A 22775-nucleotide genomic window follows, 5' to 3' on the forward strand; every position below is an offset into this window, starting at 1 on the left:
CATTTCATGGCAATTTGCTTTCTATTATTTGCATTCCTATTTCAGATACCTTCTCTCATGTCAGGAAATTTTGCTTCACTCGCAGCAGGAAACCTTAACCCTTTGGCTGACAAAGACAACTGAAACACACACGCCTTGGGACTCCCATTGCTTTGCAATGCCTTGCAGACCCCTGTGACAGCCAAAGGCAAGTAACAACTTACTCGGTGCCTTATCTGCCTGACTGCTCTGACTGGAGTGGGAATGAAATGTCTGCTGCCGGGCAGGACTAGGGCATTAAAGGGAACTCTGACACTGCCATGAAGGAGGAACGCAGGAGGGGCGGCAGCAAACTCCCCCGGGGGACCACGACACCTCCCGCCCCTTCTTCCCACCAATTGCATCTCCTATTCAGTAGTACATGGGGAGACATACAGTCCAAGGCATCGCTGCAACAGAATACAGTCCACAGGTAAATCATTCAAATCTTCTTTCAATCCCTTTAGTGGTGAGCAATAAGCATAAATCTTGTATCATGTAGTGGCTCTTAGGATATACAGAGCATCAGTGGTATACCACTAAATTATCACCTATAGCTCATATAGGAGTAGTCGCCCGGGTAGGCTAATAAAAGTGCCATTTATGGCCTACTTGGGGGACACGACAACCAAAAGGTAAAAGTATACCCCCGTTCACCACCACACTTAATTGACACTACTTACAGCATACAAGGTGTCTGCTAGGGAAGGATACATTTGAAATCCATCAATAACTCACTGTTAGAATGAAGGCTCAACGGAGCCGAATTGCAGATAGTGGCTCATCCAGGCGTGCATCCGGCTGTTGTAGTTCATAGCAAGAAAAGGTGACCTCGGGAGAGGAATCAGTGGAGCACTGCAAGCAGGGTAGGGCGCAGGTAGAATGCACATAGAAACGGCACACCAAGAATAAAAAATCTCATTTAATAAGTGACTGGAGACATAACAAAAAGGAACAGAGTAGTGCACTCTGACGCGTTTCGGGCCTTGGCCCTTTGTCAAAGCGTGGGAATTAAATGTCTGCTGCCGGGCAGGACTGGGGCATTAAAGGGAACTCTGACACTGCCATGAAGGAGGCACCGAGGGGCGGCAAACTCCCCCGGGGGACCACGATCCAACTCCAAATGACGCTGCAGGGTCATGCCACGTGACCCACGTGACCCACGTGACCCACGTGACCCACGTGAACCCGCCCCCCCAAAAAAATAAACAACCACTAAGAATGGAGTAATGGCTCTATGATTGGAATAGTCAATTAACGAGTGCAAAAGAAAGCAACCAATCAAAAGTGCGGCAGCGAAAGCGCCGTTAACAGGCTTTCCAGCTGCTGTCAATGGGAGTGAAAAAGGCATTGACAACATCGCCCCCTGCTGTTGAGACAAGCCAAAAGCAAAAGCCAACAGCACCTGGTATTCCCAGGCGGTCTCCCATCCAAGTACTAACCAGGCCCGACCCTGCTTAGCTTCCGAGATCAGACGAGATCGGGCGCATTCAGGGTGGTGTGGCCGTAGGCGAGTACTGAGTACTCTGCTCTCTGCTCTCTGCTCTCTGCTCTCTGCAACGCCTCTTAAGCTCACTGCCTGCCTCACAGCTCATGCTGCTGCTTTAGACGTACCCCTTCTTCCCACCCATTGCATCTCCTATTCAGCTTTTCCTTTTGCACGGGCTCTCTTTTTCACTTGCACACACAAACATTTCATGGCAATTTGCTTTCTATTATTTGCATTCCTATTTCAGATACCTTCTCTCATGTCAGGAAATTTTGCTTCACTCGCAGCAGGAAACCTTAACCCTTTGGCTGACAAAGACAACTGAAACACACACGCCTTGGGACTCCCATTGCTTTGCAATGCCTTGCAGACCCCTGTGACAGCCAAAGGCAAGTAACAACTTACTCGGTGCCTTATCTGCCTGACTGCTCTGACTGGAGTGGGAATGAAATGTCTGCTGCCGGGCAGGACTAGGGCATTAAAGGGAACTCTGACACTGCCATGAAGGAGGAACGCAGGAGGGGCGGCAGCAAACTCCCCCGGGGGACCACGACACCTCCCGCCCCTTCTTCCCACCAATTGCATCTCCTATTCAGTAGTACATGGGGAGACATACAGTCCAAGGCATCGCTGCAACAGAATACAGTCCACAGGTAAATCATTCAAATCTTCTTTCAATCCCTTTAGTGGTGAGCAATAAGCATAAATCTTGTATCATGTAGTGGCTCTTAGGATATACAGAGCATCAGTGGTATACCACTAAATTATCACCTATAGCTCATATAGGAGTAGTCGCCCGGGTAGGCTAATAAAAGTGCCATTTATGGCCTACTTGGGGGACACGACAACCAAAAGGTAAAAGTATACCCCCGTTCACCACCACACTTAATTGACACTACTTACAGCATACAAGGTGTCTGCTAGGGAAGGATACATTTGAAATCCATCAATAACTCACTGTTAGAATGAAGGCTCAACGGAGCCGAATTGCAGATAGTGGCTCATCCAGGCGTGCATCCGGCTGTTGTAGTTCATAGCAAGAAAAGGTGACCTCGGGAGAGGAATCAGTGGAGCACTGCAAGCAGGGTAGGGCGCAGGTAGAATGCACATAGAAACGGCACACCAAGAATAAAAAATCTCATTTAATAAGTGACTGGAGACATAACAAAAAGGAACAGAGTAGTGCACTCTGACGCGTTTCGGGCCTTGGCCCTTTGTCAAAGCGTGGGAATTAAATGTCTGCTGCCGGGCAGGACTGGGGCATTAAAGGGAACTCTGACACTGCCATGAAGGAGGAACCGAGGGGCGGCAAACTCCCCCGGGGGACCACGATCCAACTCCAAATGACGCTGCAGGGTCATGCCACGTGACCCACGTGACCCACGTGACCCACGTGACCCACGTGACCCACGTGAACCCGCCCCCCCAAAAAAATAAACAACCACTAAGAATGGAGTAATGGCTCTATGATTGGAATAGTCAATTCACGAGTGCAAAAGAAAGCAACCAATCAAAAGTGCGGCAGCGAAAGCGCCGTTAACAGGCTTTCCAGCTGCTGTCAATGGGAGTGAAAAAGGCATTGACAACATCGCCCCCTGCTGTTGAGACAAGCCAAAAGCAAAAGCCTACAGCACCTGGTATTCCCAGGCGGTCTCCCATCCAAGTACTAACCAGGCCCGACCCTGCTTAGCTTCCGAGATCAGACGAGATCGGGCGCATTCAGGGTGGTGTGGCCGTAGGCGAGTACTCTGCTCTCTGCAACGCCTCTTAAGCTCACTGCCTGCCTCACAGCTCATGCTGCTGCTTTAGACGTACCCCTTCTTCCCACCCATTGCATCTCCTATTCAGCTTTTCCTTTTGCACGGGCTCTCTTTTTCACTTGCACACACAAACATTTCATGGCAATTTGCTTTCTATTATTTGCATTCCTATTTCAGATACCTTCTCTCATGTCAGGAAATTTTGCTTCACTCGCAGCAGGAAACCTTAACCCTTTGGCTGACAAAGACAACTGAAACACACACGCCTTGGGACTCCCATTGCTTTGCAATGCCTTGCAGACCCCTGTGACAGCCAAAGGCAAGTAACAACTTACTCGGTGCCTTATCTGCCTGACTGCTCTGACTGGAGTGGGAATGAAATGTCTGCTGCCGGGCAGGACTAGGGCATTAAAGGGAACTCTGACACTGCCATGAAGGAGGAACGCAGGAGGGGCGGCAGCAAACTCCCCCGGGGGACCACGACACCTCCCGCCCCTTCTTCCCACCAATTGCATCTCCTATTCAGTAGTACATGGGGAGACATACAGTCCAAGGCATCGCTGCAACAGAATACAGTCCACAGGTAAATCATTCAAATCTTCTTTCAATCCCTTTAGTGGTGAGCAATAAGCATAAATCTTGTATCATGTAGTGGCTCTTAGGATATACAGAGCATCAGTGGTATACCACTAAATTATCACCTATAGCTCATATAGGAGTAGTCGCCCGGGTAGGCTAATAAAAGTGCCATTTATGGCCTACTTGGGGGACACGACAACCAAAAGGTAAAAGTATACCCCCGTTCACCACCACACTTAATTGACACTACTTACAGCATACAAGGTGTCTGCTAGGGAAGGATACATTTGAAATCCATCAATAACTCACTGTTAGAATGAAGGCTCAACGGAGCCGAATTGCAGATAGTGGCTCATCCAGGCGTGCATCCGGCTGTTGTAGTTCATAGCAAGAAAAGGTGACCTCGGGAGAGGAATCAGTGGAGCACTGCAAGCAGGGTAGGGCGCAGGTAGAATGCACATAGAAACGGCACACCAAGAATAAAAAATCTCATTTAATAAGTGACTGGAGACATAACAAAAAGGAACAGAGTAGTGCACTCTGACGCGTTTCGGGCCTTGGCCCTTTGTCAAAGCGTGGGAATTAAATGTCTGCTGCCGGGCAGGACTGGGGCATTAAAGGGAACTCTGACACTGCCATGAAGGAGGCACCGAGGGGCGGCAAACTCCCCCGGGGGACCACGATCCAACTCCAAATGACGCTGCAGGGTCATGCCACGTGACCCACGTGACCCACGTGACCCACGTGACCCACGTGAACCCGCCCCCCCAAAAAAATAAACAACCACTAAGAATGGAGTAATGGCTCTATGATTGGAATAGTCAATTAACGAGTGCAAAAGAAAGCAACCAATCAAAAGTGCGGCAGCGAAAGCGCCGTTAACAGGCTTTCCAGCTGCTGTCAATGGGAGTGAAAAAGGCATTGACAACATCGCCCCCTGCTGTTGAGACAAGCCAAAAGCAAAAGCCAACAGCACCTGGTATTCCCAGGCGGTCTCCCATCCAAGTACTAACCAGGCCCGACCCTGCTTAGCTTCCGAGATCAGACGAGATCGGGCGCATTCAGGGTGGTGTGGCCGTAGGCGAGTACTGAGTACTCTGCTCTCTGCTCTCTGCTCTCTGCTCTCTGCAACGCCTCTTAAGCTCACTGCCTGCCTCACAGCTCATGCTGCTGCTTTAGACGTACCCCTTCTTCCCACCCATTGCATCTCCTATTCAGCTTTTCCTTTTGCACGGGCTCTCTTTTTCACTTGCACACACAAACATTTCATGGCAATTTGCTTTCTATTATTTGCATTCCTATTTCAGATACCTTCTCTCATGTCAGGAAATTTTGCTTCACTCGCAGCAGGAAACCTTAACCCTTTGGCTGACAAAGACAACTGAAACACACACGCCTTGGGACTCCCATTGCTTTGCAATGCCTTGCAGACCCCTGTGACAGCCAAAGGCAAGTAACAACTTACTCGGTGCCTTATCTGCCTGACTGCTCTGACTGGAGTGGGAATGAAATGTCTGCTGCCGGGCAGGACTAGGGCATTAAAGGGAACTCTGACACTGCCATGAAGGAGGAACGCAGGAGGGGCGGCAGCAAACTCCCCCGGGGGACCACGACACCTCCCGCCCCTTCTTCCCACCAATTGCATCTCCTATTCAGTAGTACATGGGGAGACATACAGTCCAAGGCATCGCTGCAACAGAATACAGTCCACAGGTAAATCATTCAAATCTTCTTTCAATCCCTTTAGTGGTGAGCAATAAGCATAAATCTTGTATCATGTAGTGGCTCTTAGGATATACAGAGCATCAGTGGTATACCACTAAATTATCACCTATAGCTCATATAGGAGTAGTCGCCCGGGTAGGCTAATAAAAGTGCCATTTATGGCCTACTTGGGGGACACGACAACCAAAAGGTAAAAGTATACCCCCGTTCACCACCACACTTAATTGACACTACTTACAGCATACAAGGTGTCTGCTAGGGAAGGATACATTTGAAATCCATCAATAACTCACTGTTAGAATGAAGGCTCAACGGAGCCGAATTGCAGATAGTGGCTCATCCAGGCGTGCATCCGGCTGTTGTAGTTCATAGCAAGAAAAGGTGACCTCGGGAGAGGAATCAGTGGAGCACTGCAAGCAGGGTAGGGCGCAGGTAGAATGCACATAGAAACGGCACACCAAGAATAAAAAATCTCATTTAATAAGTGACTGGAGACATAACAAAAAGGAACAGAGTAGTGCACTCTGACGCGTTTCGGGCCTTGGCCCTTTGTCAAAGCGTGGGAATTAAATGTCTGCTGCCGGGCAGGACTGGGGCATTAAAGGGAACTCTGACACTGCCATGAAGGAGGAACCGAGGGGCGGCAAACTCCCCCGGGGGACCACGATCCAACTCCAAATGACGCTGCAGGGTCATGCCACGTGACCCACGTGACCCACGTGACCCACGTGAACCCGCCCCCCCAAAAAAATAAACAACCACTAAGAATGGAGTAATGGCTCTATGATTGGAATAGTCAATTCACGAGTGAAAAAGAAAGCAACCAATCAAAAGTGCGGCAGCGAAAGCGCCGTTAACAGGCTTTCCAGCTGCTGTCAATGGGAGTGAAAAAGGCATTGACAACATCGCCCCCTGCTGTTGAGACAAGCCAAAAGCAAAAGCCTACAGCACCTGGTATTCCCAGGCAGTCTCCCATCCAAGTACTAACCAGGCCCGACCCTGCTTAGCTTCCGAGATCAGACGAGATCGGGCGCATTCAGGGTGGTGTGGCCGTAGGCGAGTACTCTGCTCTCTGCAACGCCTCTTAAGCTCACTGCCTGCCTCACAGCTCATGCTGCTGCTTTAGACGTACCCCTTCTTCCCACCCATTACATCTCCTATTCAGCTTTTCCTTTTGCACGGGCTCTCTTTTTCACTTGCACACACAAACATTTCATGGCAATTTGCTTTCTATTATTTGCATTCCTATTTCAGATACCTTCTCTCATGTCAGGAAATTTTGCTTCACTCGCAGCAGGAAACCTTAACCCTTTGGCTGACAAAGACAACTGAAACACACACGCCTTGGGACTCCCATTGCTTTGCAATGCCTTGCAGACCCCTGTGACAGCCAAAGGCAAGTAACAACTTACTCGGTGCCTTATCTGCCTGACTGCTCTGACTGGAGTGGGAATGAAATGTCTGCTGCCGGGCAGGACTAGGGCATTAAAGGGAACTCTGACACTGCCATGAAGGAGGAACGCAGGAGGGGCGGCAGCAAACTCCCCCGGGGGACCACGACACCTCCCGCCCCTTCTTCCCACCAATTGCATCTCCTATTCAGTAGTACATGGGGAGACATACAGTCCAAGGCATCGCTGCAACAGAATACAGTCCACAGGTAAATCATTCAAATCTTCTTTCAATCCCTTTAGTGGTGAGCAATAAGCATAAATCTTGTATCATGTAGTGGCTCTTAGGATATACAGAGCATCAGTGGTATACCACTAAATTATCACCTATAGCTCATATAGGAGTAGTCGCCCGGGTAGGCTAATAAAAGTGCCATTTATGGCCTACTTGGGGGACACGACAACCAAAAGGTAAAAGTATACCCCCGTTCACCACCACACTTAATTGACACTACTTACAGCATACAAGGTGTCTGCTAGGGAAGGATACATTTGAAATCCATCAATAACTCACTGTTAGAATGAAGGCTCAACGGAGCCGAATTGCAGATAGTGGCTCATCCAGGCGTGCATCCGGCTGTTGTAGTTCATAGCAAGAAAAGGTGACCTCGGGAGAGGAATCAGTGGAGCACTGCAAGCAGGGTAGGGCGCAGGTAGAATGCACATAGAAACGGCACACCAAGAATAAAAAATCTCATTTAATAAGTGACTGGAGACATAACAAAAAGGAACAGAGTAGTGCACTCTGACGCGTTTCGGGCCTTGGCCCTTTGTCAAAGCGTGGGAATTAAATGTCTGCTGCCGGGCAGGACTGGGGCATTAAAGGGAACTCTGACACTGCCATGAAGGAGGCACCGAGGGGCGGCAAACTCCCCCGGGGGACCACGATCCAACTCCAAATGACGCTGCAGGGTCATGCCACGTGACCCACGTGACCCACGTGACCCACGTGACCCACGTGACCCACGTGAACCCGCCCCCCCAAAAAAATAAACAACCACTAAGAATGGAGTAATGGCTCTATGATTGGAATAGTCAATTAACGAGTGCAAAAGAAAGCAACCAATCAAAAGTGCGGCAGCGAAAGCGCCGTTAACAGGCTTTCCAGCTGCTGTCAATGGGAGTGAAAAAGGCATTGACAACATCGCCCCCTGCTGTTGAGACAAGCCAAAAGCAAAAGCCAACAGCACCTGGTATTCCCAGGCGGTCTCCCATCCAAGTACTAACCAGGCCCGACCCTGCTTAGCTTCCGAGATCAGACGAGATCGGGCGCATTCAGGGTGGTGTGGCCGTAGGCGAGTACTGAGTACTCTGCTCTCTGCTCTCTGCTCTCTGCAACGCCTCTTAAGCTCACTGCCTGCCTCACAGCTCATGCTGCTGCTTTAGACGTACCCCTTCTTCCCACCCATTGCATCTCCTATTCAGCTTTTCCTTTTGCACGGGCTCTCTTTTTCACTTGCACACACAAACATTTCATGGCAATTTGCTTTCTATTATTTGCATTCCTATTTCAGATACCTTCTCTCATGTCAGGAAATTTTGCTTCACTCGCAGCAGGAAACCTTAACCCTTTGGCTGACAAAGACAACTGAAACACACACGCCTTGGGACTCCCATTGCTTTGCAATGCCTTGCAGACCCCTGTGACAGCCAAAGGCAAGTAACAACTTACTCGGTGCCTTATCTGCCTGACTGCTCTGACTGGAGTGGGAATGAAATGTCTGCTGCCGGGCAGGACTAGGGCATTAAAGGGAACTCTGACACTGCCATGAAGGAGGAACGCAGGAGGGGCGGCAGCAAACTCCCCCGGGGGACCACGACACCTCCCGCCCCTTCTTCCCACCAATTGCATCTCCTATTCAGTAGTACATGGGGAGACATACAGTCCAAGGCATCGCTGCAACAGAATACAGTCCACAGGTAAATCATTCAAATCTTCTTTCAATCCCTTTAGTGGTGAGCAATAAGCATAAATCTTGTATCATGTAGTGGCTCTTAGGATATACAGAGCATCAGTGGTATACCACTAAATTATCACCTATAGCTCATATAGGAGTAGTCGCCCGGGTAGGCTAATAAAAGTGCCATTTATGGCCTACTTGGGGGACACGACAACCAAAAGGTAAAAGTATACCCCCGTTCACCACCACACTTAATTGACACTACTTACAGCATACAAGGTGTCTGCTAGGGAAGGATACATTTGAAATCCATCAATAACTCACTGTTAGAATGAAGGCTCAACGGAGCCGAATTGCAGATAGTGGCTCATCCAGGCGTGCATCCGGCTGTTGTAGTTCATAGCAAGAAAAGGTGACCTCGGGAGAGGAATCAGTGGAGCACTGCAAGCAGGGTAGGGCGCAGGTAGAATGCACATAGAAACGGCACACCAAGAATAAAAAATCTCATTTAATAAGTGACTGGAGACATAACAAAAAGGAACAGAGTAGTGCACTCTGACGCGTTTCGGGCCTTGGCCCTTTGTCAAAGCGTGGGAATTAAATGTCTGCTGCCGGGCAGGACTGGGGCATTAAAGGGAACTCTGACACTGCCATGAAGGAGGAACCGAGGGGCGGCAAACTCCCCCGGGGGACCACGATCCAACTCCAAATGACGCTGCAGGGTCATGCCACGTGACCCACGTGACCCACGTGACCCACGTGACCCACGTGACCCACGTGACCCACGTGACCCACGTGACCCACGTGAACCCGCCCCCCCAAAAAAATAAACAACCACTAAGAATGGAGTAATGGCTCTATGATTGGAATAGTCAATTAACGAGTGCAAAAGAAAGCAACCAATCAAAAGTGCGGCAGCGAAAGCGCCGTTAACAGGCTTTCCAGCTGCTGTCAATGGGAGTGAAAAAGGCATTGACAACATCGCCCCCTGCTGTTGAGACAAGCCAAAAGCAAAAGCCTACAGCACCTGGTATTCCCAGGCGGTCTCCCATCCAAGTACTAACCAGGCCCGACCCTGCTTAGCTTCCGAGATCAGACGAGATCGGGCGCATTCAGGGTGGTGTGGCCGTAGGCGAGTACTCTGCTCTCTGCGCTCACTGCCTGCCTCACAGCTCATGCTGCTGCTTTAGACGTACCCCTTCTTCCCACCCATTGCATCTCCTATTCAGCTTTTCCTTTTGCACGGGCTCTCTTTTTCACTTGCACACACAAACATTTCATGGCAATTTGCTTTCTATTATTTGCATTCCTATTTCAGATACCTTCTCTCATGTCAGGAAATTTTGCTTCACTCGCAGCAGGAAACCTTAACCCTTTGGCTGACAAAGACAACTGAAACACACACGCCTTGGGACTCCCATTGCTTTGCAATGCCTTGCAGACCCCTGTGACAGCCAAAGGCAAGTAACAACTTACTCGGTGCCTTATCTGCCTGACTGCTCTGACTGGAGTGGGAATGAAATGTCTGCTGCCGGGCAGGACTAGGGCATTAAAGGGAACTCTGACACTGCCATGAAGGAGGAACGCAGGAGGGGCGGCAGCAAACTCCCCCGGGGGACCACGACACCTCCCGCCCCTTCTTCCCACCAATTGCATCTCCTATTCAGTAGTACATGGGGAGACATACAGTCCAAGGCATCGCTGCAACAGAATACAGTCCACAGGTAAATCATTCAAATCTTCTTTCAATCCCTTTAGTGGTGAGCAATAAGCATAAATCTTGTATCATGTAGTGGCTCTTAGGATATACAGAGCATCAGTGGTATACCACTAAATTATCACCTATAGCTCATATAGGAGTAGTCGCCCGGGTAGGCTAATAAAAGTGCCATTTATGGCCTACTTGGGGGACACGACAACCAAAAGGTAAAAGTATACCCCCGTTCACCACCACACTTAATTGACACTACTTACAGCATACAAGGTGTCTGCTAGGGAAGGATACATTTGAAATCCATCAATAACTCACTGTTAGAATGAAGGCTCAACGGAGCCGAATTGCAGATAGTGGCTCATCCAGGCGTGCATCCGGCTGTTGTAGTTCATAGCAAGAAAAGGTGACCTCGGGAGAGGAATCAGTGGAGCACTGCAAGCAGGGTAGGGCGCAGGTAGAATGCACATAGAAACGGCACACCAAGAATAAAAAATCTCATTTAATAAGTGACTGGAGACATAACAAAAAGGAACAGAGTAGTGCACTCTGACGCGTTTCGGGCCTTGGCCCTTTGTCAAAGCGTGGGAATTAAATGTCTGCTGCCGGGCAGGACTGGGGCATTAAAGGGAACTCTGACACTGCCATGAAGGAGGAACCGAGGGGCGGCAAACTCCCCCGGGGGACCACGATCCAACTCCAAATGACGCTGCAGGGTCATGCCACGTGACCCACGTGACCCACGTGACCCACGTGACCCACGTGACCCACGTGACCCACGTGACCCACGTGACCCACGTGACCCACGTGAACCCGCCCCCCCAAAAAAATAAACAACCACTAAGAATGGAGTAATGGCTCTATGATTGGAATAGTCAATTAACGAGTGCAAAAGAAAGCAACCAATCAAAAGTGCGGCAGCGAAAGCGCCGTTAACAGGCTTTCCAGCTGCTGTCAATGGGAGTGAAAAAGGCATTGACAACATCGCCCCCTGCTGTTGAGACAAGCCAAAAGCAAAAGCCTACAGCACCTGGTATTCCCAGGCGGTCTCCCATCCAAGTACTAACCAGGCCCGACCCTGCTTAGCTTCCGAGATCAGACGAGATCGGGCGCATTCAGGGTGGTGTGGCCGTAGGCGAGTACTCTGCTCTCTGCGCTCACTGCCTGCCTCACAGCTCATGCTGCTGCTTTAGACGTACCCCTTCTTCCCACCCATTGCATCTCCTATTCAGCTTTTCCTTTTGCACGGGCTCTCTTTTTCACTTGCACACACAAACATTTCATGGCAATTTGCTTTCTATTATTTGCATTCCTATTTCAGATACCTTCTCTCATGTCAGGAAATTTTGCTTCACTCGCAGCAGGAAACCTTAACCCTTTGGCTGACAAAGACAACTGAAACACACACGCCTTGGGACTCCCATTGCTTTGCAATGCCTTGCAGACCCCTGTGACAGCCAAAGGCAAGTAACAACTTACTCGGTGCCTTATCTGCCTGACTGCTCTGACTGGAGTGGGAATGAAATGTCTGCTGCCGGGCAGGACTAGGGCATTAAAGGGAACTCTGACACTGCCATGAAGGAGGAACGCAGGAGGGGCGGCAGCAAACTCCCCCGGGGGACCACGACACCTCCCGCCCCTTCTTCCCACCAATTGCATCTCCTATTCAGTAGTACATGGGGAGACATACAGTCCAAGGCATCGCTGCAACAGAATACAGTCCACAGGTAAATCATTCAAATCTTCTTTCAATCCCTTTAGTGGTGAGCAATAAGCATAAATCTTGTATCATGTAGTGGCTCTTAGGATATACAGAGCATCAGTGGTATACCACTAAATTATCACCTATAGCTCATATAGGAGTAGTCGCCCGGGTAGGCTAATAAAAGTGCCATTTATGGCCTACTTGGGGGACACGACAACCAAAAGGTAAAAGTATACCCCCGTTCACCACCACACTTAATTGACACTACTTACAGCATACAAGGTGTCTGCTAGGGAAGGATACATTTGAAATCCATCAATAACTCACTGTTAGAATGAAGGCTCAACGGAGCCGAATTGCAGATAGTGGCTCATCCAGGCGTGCATCCGGCTGTTGTAGTTCATAGCAAGAAAAGGTGACCTCGGGAGAGGAATCAGTGGAGCACTGCAAGCAGGGTAGGGCGCAGGTAGAATGCACATAGAAACGGCACACCAAGAATAAAAAATCTCATTTAATAAGTGACTGGAGACATAACAAAAAGGAACAGAGTAGTGCACTCTGACGCGTTTCGGGCCTTGGCCCTTTGTCAAAGCGTGGGAATTAAATGTCTGCTGCCGGGCAGGACTGGGGCATTAAAGGGAACTCTGACACTGCCATGAAGGAGGAACCGAGGGGCGGCAAACTCCCCCGGGGGACCACGATCCAACTCCAAATGACGCTGCAGGGTCATGCCACGTGACCCACGTGACCCACGTGACCCACGTGACCCACGTGACCCACGTGACCCACGTGACCCACGTGACCCACGTGACCCACGTGAACCCGCCCCCCCAAAAAAATAAACAACCACTAAGAATGGAGTAATGGCTCTATGATTGGAATAGTCAATTAACGAGTGCAAAAGAAAGCAACCAATCAAAAGTGCGGCAGCGAAAGCGCCGTTAACAGGCTTTCCAGCTGCTGTCAATGGGAGTGAAAAAGGCATTGACAACATCGCCCCCTGCTGTTGAGACAAGCCAAAAGCAAAAGCCTACAGCACCTGGTATTCCCAGGCGGTCTCCCATCCAAGTACTAACCAGGCCCGACCCTGCTTAGCTTCCGAGATCAGACGAGATCGGGCGCATTCAGGGTGGTGTGGCCGTAGGCGAGTACTCTGCTCTCTGCGCTCACTGCCTGCCTCACAGCTCATGCTGCTGCTTTAGACGTACCCCTTCTTCCCACCCATTGCATCTCCTATTCAGCTTTTCCTTTTGCACGGGCTCTCTTTTTCACTTGCACACACAAACATTTCATGGCAATTTGCTTTCTATTATTTGCATTCCTATTTCAGATACCTTCTCTCATGTCAGGAAATTTTGCTTCACTCGCAGCAGGAAACCTTAACCCTTTGGCTGACAAAGACAACTGAAACACACACGCCTTGGGACTCCCATTGCTTTGCAATGCCTTGCAGACCCCTGTGACAGCCAAAGGCAAGTAACAACTTACTCGGTGCCTTATCTGCCTGACTGCTCTGACTGGAGTGGGAATGAAATGTCTGCTGCCGGGCAGGACTAGGGCATTAAAGGGAACTCTGACACTGCCATGAAGGAGGAACGCAGGAGGGGCGGCAGCAAACTCCCCCGGGGGACCACGACACCTCCCGCCCCTTCTTCCCACCAATTGCATCTCCTATTCAGTAGTACATGGGGAGACATACAGTCCAAGGCATCGCTGCAACAGAATACAGTCCACAGGTAAATCATTCAAATCTTCTTTCAATCCCTTTAGTGGTGAGCAATAAGCATAAATCTTGTATCATGTAGTGGCTCTTAGGATATACAGAGCATCAGTGGTATACCACTAAATTATCACCTATAGCTCATATAGGAGTAGTCGCCCGGGTAGGCTAATAAAAGTGCCATTTATGGCCTACTTGGGGGACACGACAACCAAAAGGTAAAAGTATACCCCCGTTCACCACCACACTTAATTGACACTACTTACAGCATACAAGGTGTCTGCTAGGGAAGGATACATTTGAAATCCATCAATAACTCACTGTTAGAATGAAGGCTCAACGGAGCCGAATTGCAGATAGTGGCTCATCCAGGCGTGCATCCGGCTGTTGTAGTTCATAGCAAGAAAAGGTGACCTCGGGAGAGGAATCAGTGGAGCACTGCAAGCAGGGTAGGGCGCAGGTAGAATGCACATAGAAACGGCACACCAAGAATAAAAAATCTCATTTAATAAGTGACTGGAGACATAACAAAAAGGAACAGAGTAGTGCACTCTGACGCGTTTCGGGCCTTGGCCCTTTGTCAAAGCGTGGGAATTAAATGTCTGCTGCCGGGCAGGACTGGGGCATTAAAGGGAACTCTGACACTGCCATGAAGGAGGAACCGAGGGGCGGCAAACTCCCCCGGGGGACCACGATCCAACTCCAAATGACGCTGCAGGGTCATGCCACGTGACCCACGTGACCCACGTGACCCACGTGACCCACGTGACCCACGTGACCCACGTGACCCACGTGACCCACGTGAACCCGCCCCCCCAAAAAAATAAACAACCACTAAGAATGGAGTAATGGCTCTATGATTGGAATAGTCAATTAACGAGTGCAAAAGAAAGCAACCAATCAAAAGTGCGGCAGCGAAAGCGCCGTTAACAGGCTTTCCAGCTGCTGTCAATGGGAGTGAAAAAGGCATTGACAACATCGCCCCCTGCTGTTGAGACAAGCCAAAAGCAAAAGCCTACAGCACCTGGTATTCCCAGGCGGTCTCCCATCCAAGTACTAACCAGGCCCGACCCTGCTTAGCTTCCGAGATCAGACGAGATCGGGCGCATTCAGGGTGGTGTGGCCGTAGGCGAGTACTCTGCTCTCTGCGCTCACTGCCTGCCTCACAGCTCATGCTGCTGCTTTAGACGTACCCCTTCTTCCCACCCATTGCATCTCCTATTCAGCTTTTCCTTTTGCACGGGCTCTCTTTTTCACTTGCACACACAAACATTTCATGGCAATTTGCTTTCTATTATTTGCATTCCTATTTCAGATACCTTCTCTCATGTCAGGAAATTTTGCTTCACTCGCAGCAGGAAACCTTAACCCTTTGGCTGACAAAGACAACTGAAACACACACGCCTTGGGACTCCCATTGCTTTGCAATGCCTTGCAGACCCCTGTGACAGCCAAAGGCAAGTAACAACTTACTCGGTGCCTTATCTGCCTGACTGCTCTGACTGGAGTGGGAATGAAATGTCTGCTGCCGGGCAGGACTAGGGCATTAAAGGGAACTCTGACACTGCCATGAAGGAGGAACGCAGGAGGGGCGGCAGCAAACTCCCCCGGGGGACCACGACACCTCCCGCCCCTTCTTCCCACCAATTGCATCTCCTATTCAGTAGTACATGGGGAGACATACAGTCCAAGGCATCGCTGCAACAGAATACAGTCCACAGGTAAATCATTCAAATCTTCTTTCAATCCCTTTAGTGGTGAGCAATAAGCATAAATCTTGTATCATGTAGTGGCTCTTAGGATATACAGAGCATCAGTGGTATACCACTAAATTATCACCTATAGCTCATATAGGAGTAGTCGCCCGGGTAGGCTAATAAAAGTGCCATTTATGGCCTACTTGGGGGACACGACAACCAAAAGGTAAAAGTATACCCCCGTTCACCACCACACTTAATTGACACTACTTACAGCATACAAGGTGTCTGCTAGGGAAGGATACATTTGAAATCCATCAATAACTCACTGTTAGAATGAAGGCTCAACGGAGCCGAATTGCAGATAGTGGCTCATCCAGGCGTGCATCCGGCTGTTGTAGTTCATAGCAAGAAAAGGTGACCTCGGGAGAGGAATCAGTGGAGCACTGCAAGCAGGGTAGGGCGCAGGTAGAATGCACATAGAAACGGCACACCAAGAATAAAAAATCTCATTTAATAAGTGACTGGAGACATAACAAAAAGGAACAGAGTAGTGCACTCTGACGCGTTTCGGGCCTTGGCCCTTTGTCAAAGCGTGGGAATTAAATGTCTGCTGCCGGGCAGGACTGGGGCATTAAAGGGAACTCTGACACTGCCATGAAGGAGGAACCGAGGGGCGGCAAACTCCCCCGGGGGACCACGATCCAACTCCAAATGACGCTGCAGGGTCATGCCACGTGACCCACGTGACCCACGTGACCCACGTGACCCACGTGACCCACGTGACCCACGTGACCCACGTGACCCACGTGAACCCGCCCCCCCAAAAAAATAAACAACCACTAAGAATGGAGTAATGGCTCTATGATTGGAATAGTCAATTAACGAGTGCAAAAGAAAGCAACCAATCAAAAGTGCGGCAGCGAAAGCGCCGTTAACAGGCTTTCCAGCTGCTGTCAATGGGAGTGAAAAAGGCATTGACAACATCGCCCCCTGCTGTTGAGACAAGCCAAAAGCAAAAGCCTACAGCACCTGGTATTCCCAGGCGGTCTCCCATCCAAGTACTAACCAGGCCCGACCCTGCTTAGCTTCCGAGATCAGACGAGATCGGGCGCATTCAGGGTGGTGTGGCCGTAGGCGAGTACTCTGCTCTCTGCAACGCCTCTTAAGCTCACTGCCTGCCTCACAGCTCATGCTGCTGCTTTAGACGTACCCCTTCTTCCCACCCATTGCATCTCCTATTCAGCTTTTCCTTTTGCACGGGCTCTCTTTTTCACTTGCACACACAAACATTTCATGGCAATTTGCTTTCTATTATTTGCATTCCTATTTCAGATACCTTCTCTCATGTCAGGAAATTTTGCTTCACTCGCAGCAGGAAACCTTAACCCTTTGGCTGACAAAGACAACTGAAACACACACGCCTTGGGACTCCCATTGCTTTGCAATGCCTTGCAGACCCCTGTGACAGCCAAAGGCAAGTAACAACTTACTCGGTGCCTTATCTGCCTGACTGCTCTGACTGGAGTGGGAATGAAATGTCTGCTGCCGGGCAGGACTAGGGCATTAAAGGGAACTCTGACACTGCCATGAAGGAGGAACGCAGGAGGGGCGGCAGCAAACTCCCCCGGGGGACCACGACACCTCCCGCCCCTTCTTCCCACCAATTGCATCTCCTATTCAGTAGTACATGGGGAGACATACAGTCCAAGGCATCGCTGCAACAGAATACAGTCCACAGGTAAATCATTCAAATCTTCTTTCAATCCCTTTAGTGGTGAGCAATAAGCATAAATCTTGTATCATGTAGTGGCTCTTAGGATATACAGAGCATCAGTGGTATACCACTAAATTATCACCTATAGCTCATATAGGAGTAGTCGCCCGGGTAGGCTAATAAAAGTGCCATTTATGGCCTACTTGGGGGACACGACAACCAAAAGGTAAAAGTATACCCCCGTTCACCACCACACTTAATTGACACTACTTACAGCATACAAGGTGTCTGCTAGGGAAGGATACATTTGAAATCCATCAATAACTCACTGTTAGAATGAAGGCTCAACGGAGCCGAATTGCAGATAGTGGCTCATCCAGGCGTGCATCCGGCTGTTGTAGTTCATAGCAAGAAAAGGTGACCTCGGGAGAGGAATCAGTGGAGCACTGCAAGCAGGGTAGGGCGCAGGTAGAATGCACATAGAAACGGCACACCAAGAATAAAAAATCTCATTTAATAAGTGACTGGAGACATAACAAAAAGGAACAGAGTAGTGCACTCTGACGCGTTTCGGGCCTTGGCCCTTTGTCAAAGCGTGGGAATTAAATGTCTGCTGCCGGGCAGGACTGGGGCATTAAAGGGAACTCTGACACTGCCATGAAGGAGGCACCGAGGGGCGGCAAACTCCCCCGGGGGACCACGACACCTCCCACAATCCAACTCCAAATGACGCTGCGGGGTCATGCCACGTGACCCACGTGAACCACGTGACCCACGTGAACCACGTGACCCACGTGAACCACGTGACCCACGTGACCCACGTGACCCACGTGACCCACGTGACCCACGTGAACCACGTGAACCCGCCCCCCCAAGAAAATAAACAACCACTAAGAATGGAGTAATGGCTCTATGATTGGAATAGTCAATTCACGAGTGCAAAAGAAAGCAACCAATCAAAAGTGCGGCAGCGAAAGCGCCGTTAACAGGCTTTCCAGCTGCTGTCAATGGGAGTGAAAAAGGCATTGACAACATCGCCCCCTGCTGTTGAGACAAGCCAAAAGCAAAAGCCTACAGCACCTGGTATTCCCAGGCGGTCTCCCATCCAAGTACTAACCAGGCCCGACCCTGCTTAGCTTCCGAGATCAGACGAGATCGGGCGCATTCAGGGTGGTGTGGCCGTAGGCGAGTACTCTGCTCTCTGCAACGCCTCTTAAGCTCACTGCCTGCCTCACAGCTCATGCTGCTGCTTTAGACGTACCCCTTCTTCCCACCCATTGCATCTCCTATTCAGCTTTTCCTTTTGCACGGGCTCTCTTTTTCACTTGCACACACAAACATTTCATGGCAATTTGCTTTCTATTATTTGCATTCCTATTTCAGATACCTTCTCTCATGTCAGGAAATTTTGCTTCACTCGCAGCAGGAAACCTTAACCCTTTGGCTGACAAAGACAACTGAAACACACACGCCTTGGGACTCCCATTGCTTTGCAATGCCTTGCAGACCCCTGTGACAGCCAAAGGCAAGTAACAACTTACTCGGTGCCTTATCTGCCTGACTGCTCTGACTGGAGTGGGAATGAAATGTCTGCTGCCGGGCAGGACTAGGGCATTAAAGGGAACTCTGACACTGCCATGAAGGAGGAACGCAGGAGGGGCGGCAGCAAACTCCCCCGGGGGACCACGACACCTCCCGCCCCTTCTTCCCACCAATTGCATCTCCTATTCAGTAGTACATGGGGAGACATACAGTCCAAGGCATCGCTGCAACAGAATACAGTCCACAGGTAAATCATTCAAATCTTCTTTCAATCCCTTTAGTGGTGAGCAATAAGCATAAATCTTGTATCATGTAGTGGCTCTTAGGATATACAGAGCATCAGTGGTATACCACTAAATTATCACCTATAGCTCATATAGGAGTAGTCGCCCGGGTAGGCTAATAAAAGTGCCATTTATGGCCTACTTGGGGGACACGACAACCAAAAGGTAAAAGTATACCCCCGTTCACCACCACACTTAATTGACACTACTTACAGCATACAAGGTGTCTGCTAGGGAAGGATACATTTGAAATCCATCAATAACTCACTGTTAGAATGAAGGCTCAACGGAGCCGAATTGCAGATAGTGGCTCATCCAGGCGTGCATCCGGCTGTTGTAGTTCATAGCAAGAAAAGGTGACCTCGGGAGAGGAATCAGTGGAGCACTGCAAGCAGGGTAGGGCGCAGGTAGAATGCACATAGAAACGGCACACCAAGAATAAAAAATCTCATTTAATAAGTGACTGGAGACATAACAAAAAGGAACAGAGTAGTGCACTCTGACGCGTTTCGGGCCTTGGCCCTTTGTCAAAGCGTGGGAATTAAATGTCTGCTGCCGGGCAGGACTGGGGCATTAAAGGGAACTCTGACACTGCCATGAAGGAGGAACCGAGGGGCGGCAAACTCCCCCGGGGGACCACGATCCAACTCCAAATGACGCTGCAGGGTCATGCCACGTGACCCACGTGACCCACGTGACCCACGTGACCCACGTGACCCCCGTGACCCCCGTGACCCACGTGACCCACGTGACCCACGTGACCCACGTGAACCCGCCCCCCCAAAAAAATAAACAACCACTAAGAATGGAGTAATGGCTCTATGATTGGAATAGTCAATTCACGAGTGCAAAAGAAAGCAACCAATCAAAAGTGCGGCAGCGAAAGCGCCGTTAACAGGCTTTCCAGCTGCTGTCAATGGGAGTGAAAAAGGCATTGACAACATCGCCCCCTGCTGTTGAGACAAGCCAAAAGCAAAAGCCTACAGCACCTGGTATTCCCAGGCGGTCTCCCATCCAAGTACTAACCAGGCCCGACCCTGCTTAGCTTCCGAGATCAGACGAGATCGGGCGCATTCAGGGTGGTGTGGCCGTAGGCGAGTACTCTGCTCTCTGCAACGCCTCTTAAGCTCACTGCCTGCCTCACAGCTCATGCTGCTGCTTTAGACGTACCCCTTCTTCCCACCCATTGCATCTCCTATTCAGCTTTTCCTTTTGCACGGGCTCTCTTTTTCACTTGCACACACAAACATTTCATGGCAATTTGCTTTCTATTATTTGCATTCCTATTTCAGATACCTTCTCTCATGTCAGGAAATTTTGCTTCACTCGCAGCAGGAAACCTTAACCCTTTGGCTGACAAAGACAACTGAAACACACACGCCTTGGGACTCCCATTGCTTTGCAATGCCTTGCAGACCCCTGTGACAGCCAAAGGCAAGTAACAACTTACTCGGTGCCTTATCTGCCTGACTGCTCTGACTGGAGTGGGAATGAAATGTCTGCTGCCGGGCAGGACTAGGGCATTAAAGGGAACTCTGACACTGCCATGAAGGAGGAACGCAGGAGGGGCGGCAGCAAACTCCCCCGGGGGACCACGACACCTCCCGCCCCTTCTTCCCACCAATTGCATCTCCTATTCAGTAGTACATGGGGAGACATACAGTCCAAGGCATCGCTGCAACAGAATACAGTCCACAGGTAAATCATTCAAATCTTCTTTCAATCCCTTTAGTGGTGAGCAATAAGCATAAATCTTGTATCATGTAGTGGCTCTTAGGATATACAGAGCATCAGTGGTATACCACTAAATTATCACCTATAGCTCATATAGGAGTAGTCGCCCGGGTAGGCTAATAAAAGTGCCATTTATGGCCTACTTGGGGGACACGACAACCAAAAGGTAAAAGTATACCCCCGTTCACCACCACACTTAATTGACACTACTTACAGCATACAAGGTGTCTGCTAGGGAAGGATACATTTGAAATCCATCAATAACTCACTGTTAGAATGAAGGCTCAACGGAGCCGAATTGCAGATAGTGGCTCATCCAGGCGTGCATCCGGCTGTTGTAGTTCATAGCAAGAAAAGGTGACCTCGGGAGAGGAATCAGTGGAGCACTGCAAGCAGGGTAGGGCGCAGGTAGAATGCACATAGAAACGGCACACCAAGAATAAAAAATCTCATTTAATAAGTGACTGGAGACATAACAAAAAGGAACAGAGTAGTGCACTCTGACGCGTTTCGGGCCTTGGCCCTTTGTCAAAGCGTGGGAATTAAATGTCTGCTGCCGGGCAGGACTGGGGCATTAAAGGGAACTCTGACACTGCCATGAAGGAGGCACCGAGGGGCGGCAAACTCCCCCGGGGGACCACGACACCTCCCACAATCCAACTCCAAATGACGCTGCGGGGTCATGCCACGTGACCCACGTGAACCACGTGACCCACGTGAACCACGTGACCCACGTGAACCACGTGACCCACGTGACCCACGTGACCCACGTGACCCACGTGACCCACGTGAACCACGTGAACCCGCCCCCCCAAGAAAATAAACAACCACTAAGAATGGAGTAATGGCTCTATGATTGGAATAGTCAATTCACGAGTGCAAAAGAAAGCAACCAATCAAAAGTGCGGCAGCGAAAGCGCCGTTAACAGGCTTTCCAGCTGCTGTCAATGGGAGTGAAAAAGGCATTGACAACATCGCCCCCTGCTGTTGAGACAAGCCAAAAGCAAAAGCCTACAGCACCTGGTATTCCCAGGCGGTCTCCCATCCAAGTACTAACCAGGCCCGACCCTGCTTAGCTTCCGAGATCAGACGAGATCGGGCGCATTCAGGGTGGTGTGGCCGTAGGCGAGTACTCTGCTCTCTGCAACGCCTCTTAAGCTCACTGCCTGCCTCACAGCTCATGCTGCTGCTTTAGACGTACCCCTTCTTCCCACCCATTGCATCTCCTATTCAGCTTTTCCTTTTGCACGGGCTCTCTTTTTCACTTGCACACACAAACATTTCATGGCAATTTGCTTTCTATTATTTGCATTCCTATTTCAGATACCTTCTCTCATGTCAGGAAATTTTGCTTCACTCGCAGCAGGAAACCTTAACCCTTTGGCTGACAAAGACAACTGAAACACACACGCCTTGGGACTCCCATTGCTTTGCAATGCCTTGCAGACCCCTGTGACAGCCAAAGGCAAGTAACAACTTACTCGGTGCCTTATCTGCCTGACTGCTCTGACTGGAGTGGGAATGAAATGTCTGCTGCCGGGCAGGACTAGGGCATTAAAGGGAACTCTGACACTGCCATGAAGGAGGAACGCAGGAGGGGCGGCAGCAAACTCCCCCGGGGGACCACGACACCTCCCGCCCCTTCTTCCCACCAATTGCATCTCCTATTCAGTAGTACATGGGGAGACATACAGTCCAAGGCATCGCTGCAACAGAATACAGTCCACAGGTAAATCATTCAA

General features: G+C 50.0%; 13 non-coding genes across 13 annotated transcripts; all 13 read right to left on the reverse strand.

Moving 5' to 3' along the window:
* Positions 1-1411: 1411 nt before the first annotated feature.
* Positions 1412-1530, reverse strand: LOC142494147 (5S ribosomal RNA). The gene has a single exon (XR_012801380.1). It is a non-coding gene; the product is annotated as a 5S ribosomal RNA (ribosomal RNA).
* A 1599-nt stretch (positions 1531-3129) lies between these two features.
* LOC142494103 (5S ribosomal RNA) lies at positions 3130-3248 on the reverse strand. The gene has a single exon (XR_012801338.1). It is a non-coding gene; the product is annotated as a 5S ribosomal RNA (ribosomal RNA).
* A 1562-nt stretch (positions 3249-4810) lies between these two features.
* Positions 4811-4929, reverse strand: LOC142494148 (5S ribosomal RNA). Its single transcript, XR_012801381.1, has one exon. It is a non-coding gene; the product is annotated as a 5S ribosomal RNA (ribosomal RNA).
* Positions 4930-6510: 1581 nt separating this feature from the next.
* On the reverse strand, positions 6511-6629 carry LOC142494000 (5S ribosomal RNA). Its single transcript, XR_012801257.1, has one exon. It is a non-coding gene; the product is annotated as a 5S ribosomal RNA (ribosomal RNA).
* Positions 6630-8200: 1571 nt separating this feature from the next.
* On the reverse strand, positions 8201-8319 carry LOC142494149 (5S ribosomal RNA). The gene has a single exon (XR_012801382.1). It is a non-coding gene; the product is annotated as a 5S ribosomal RNA (ribosomal RNA).
* A 1619-nt stretch (positions 8320-9938) lies between these two features.
* LOC142494112 (5S ribosomal RNA) lies at positions 9939-10057 on the reverse strand. Its single transcript, XR_012801346.1, has one exon. It is a non-coding gene; the product is annotated as a 5S ribosomal RNA (ribosomal RNA).
* A 1595-nt stretch (positions 10058-11652) lies between these two features.
* On the reverse strand, positions 11653-11771 carry LOC142494113 (5S ribosomal RNA). Its single transcript, XR_012801347.1, has one exon. It is a non-coding gene; the product is annotated as a 5S ribosomal RNA (ribosomal RNA).
* Positions 11772-13366: 1595 nt separating this feature from the next.
* LOC142494115 (5S ribosomal RNA) lies at positions 13367-13485 on the reverse strand. Its single transcript, XR_012801349.1, has one exon. It is a non-coding gene; the product is annotated as a 5S ribosomal RNA (ribosomal RNA).
* A 1586-nt stretch (positions 13486-15071) lies between these two features.
* Positions 15072-15190, reverse strand: LOC142494116 (5S ribosomal RNA). The gene has a single exon (XR_012801350.1). It is a non-coding gene; the product is annotated as a 5S ribosomal RNA (ribosomal RNA).
* Positions 15191-16776: 1586 nt separating this feature from the next.
* On the reverse strand, positions 16777-16895 carry LOC142494117 (5S ribosomal RNA). The gene has a single exon (XR_012801351.1). It is a non-coding gene; the product is annotated as a 5S ribosomal RNA (ribosomal RNA).
* A 1646-nt stretch (positions 16896-18541) lies between these two features.
* LOC142494118 (5S ribosomal RNA) lies at positions 18542-18660 on the reverse strand. Its single transcript, XR_012801352.1, has one exon. It is a non-coding gene; the product is annotated as a 5S ribosomal RNA (ribosomal RNA).
* A 1616-nt stretch (positions 18661-20276) lies between these two features.
* On the reverse strand, positions 20277-20395 carry LOC142494119 (5S ribosomal RNA). Its single transcript, XR_012801353.1, has one exon. It is a non-coding gene; the product is annotated as a 5S ribosomal RNA (ribosomal RNA).
* Positions 20396-22041: 1646 nt separating this feature from the next.
* LOC142494120 (5S ribosomal RNA) lies at positions 22042-22160 on the reverse strand. The gene has a single exon (XR_012801354.1). It is a non-coding gene; the product is annotated as a 5S ribosomal RNA (ribosomal RNA).
* Positions 22161-22775: the final 615 nt, after the last annotated feature.

This window comes from Ascaphus truei, chromosome 4, assembly GCF_040206685.1.
Source record: "Ascaphus truei isolate aAscTru1 chromosome 4, aAscTru1.hap1, whole genome shotgun sequence".
NCBI lineage: Eukaryota > Metazoa > Chordata > Amphibia > Anura > Ascaphidae > Ascaphus > Ascaphus truei.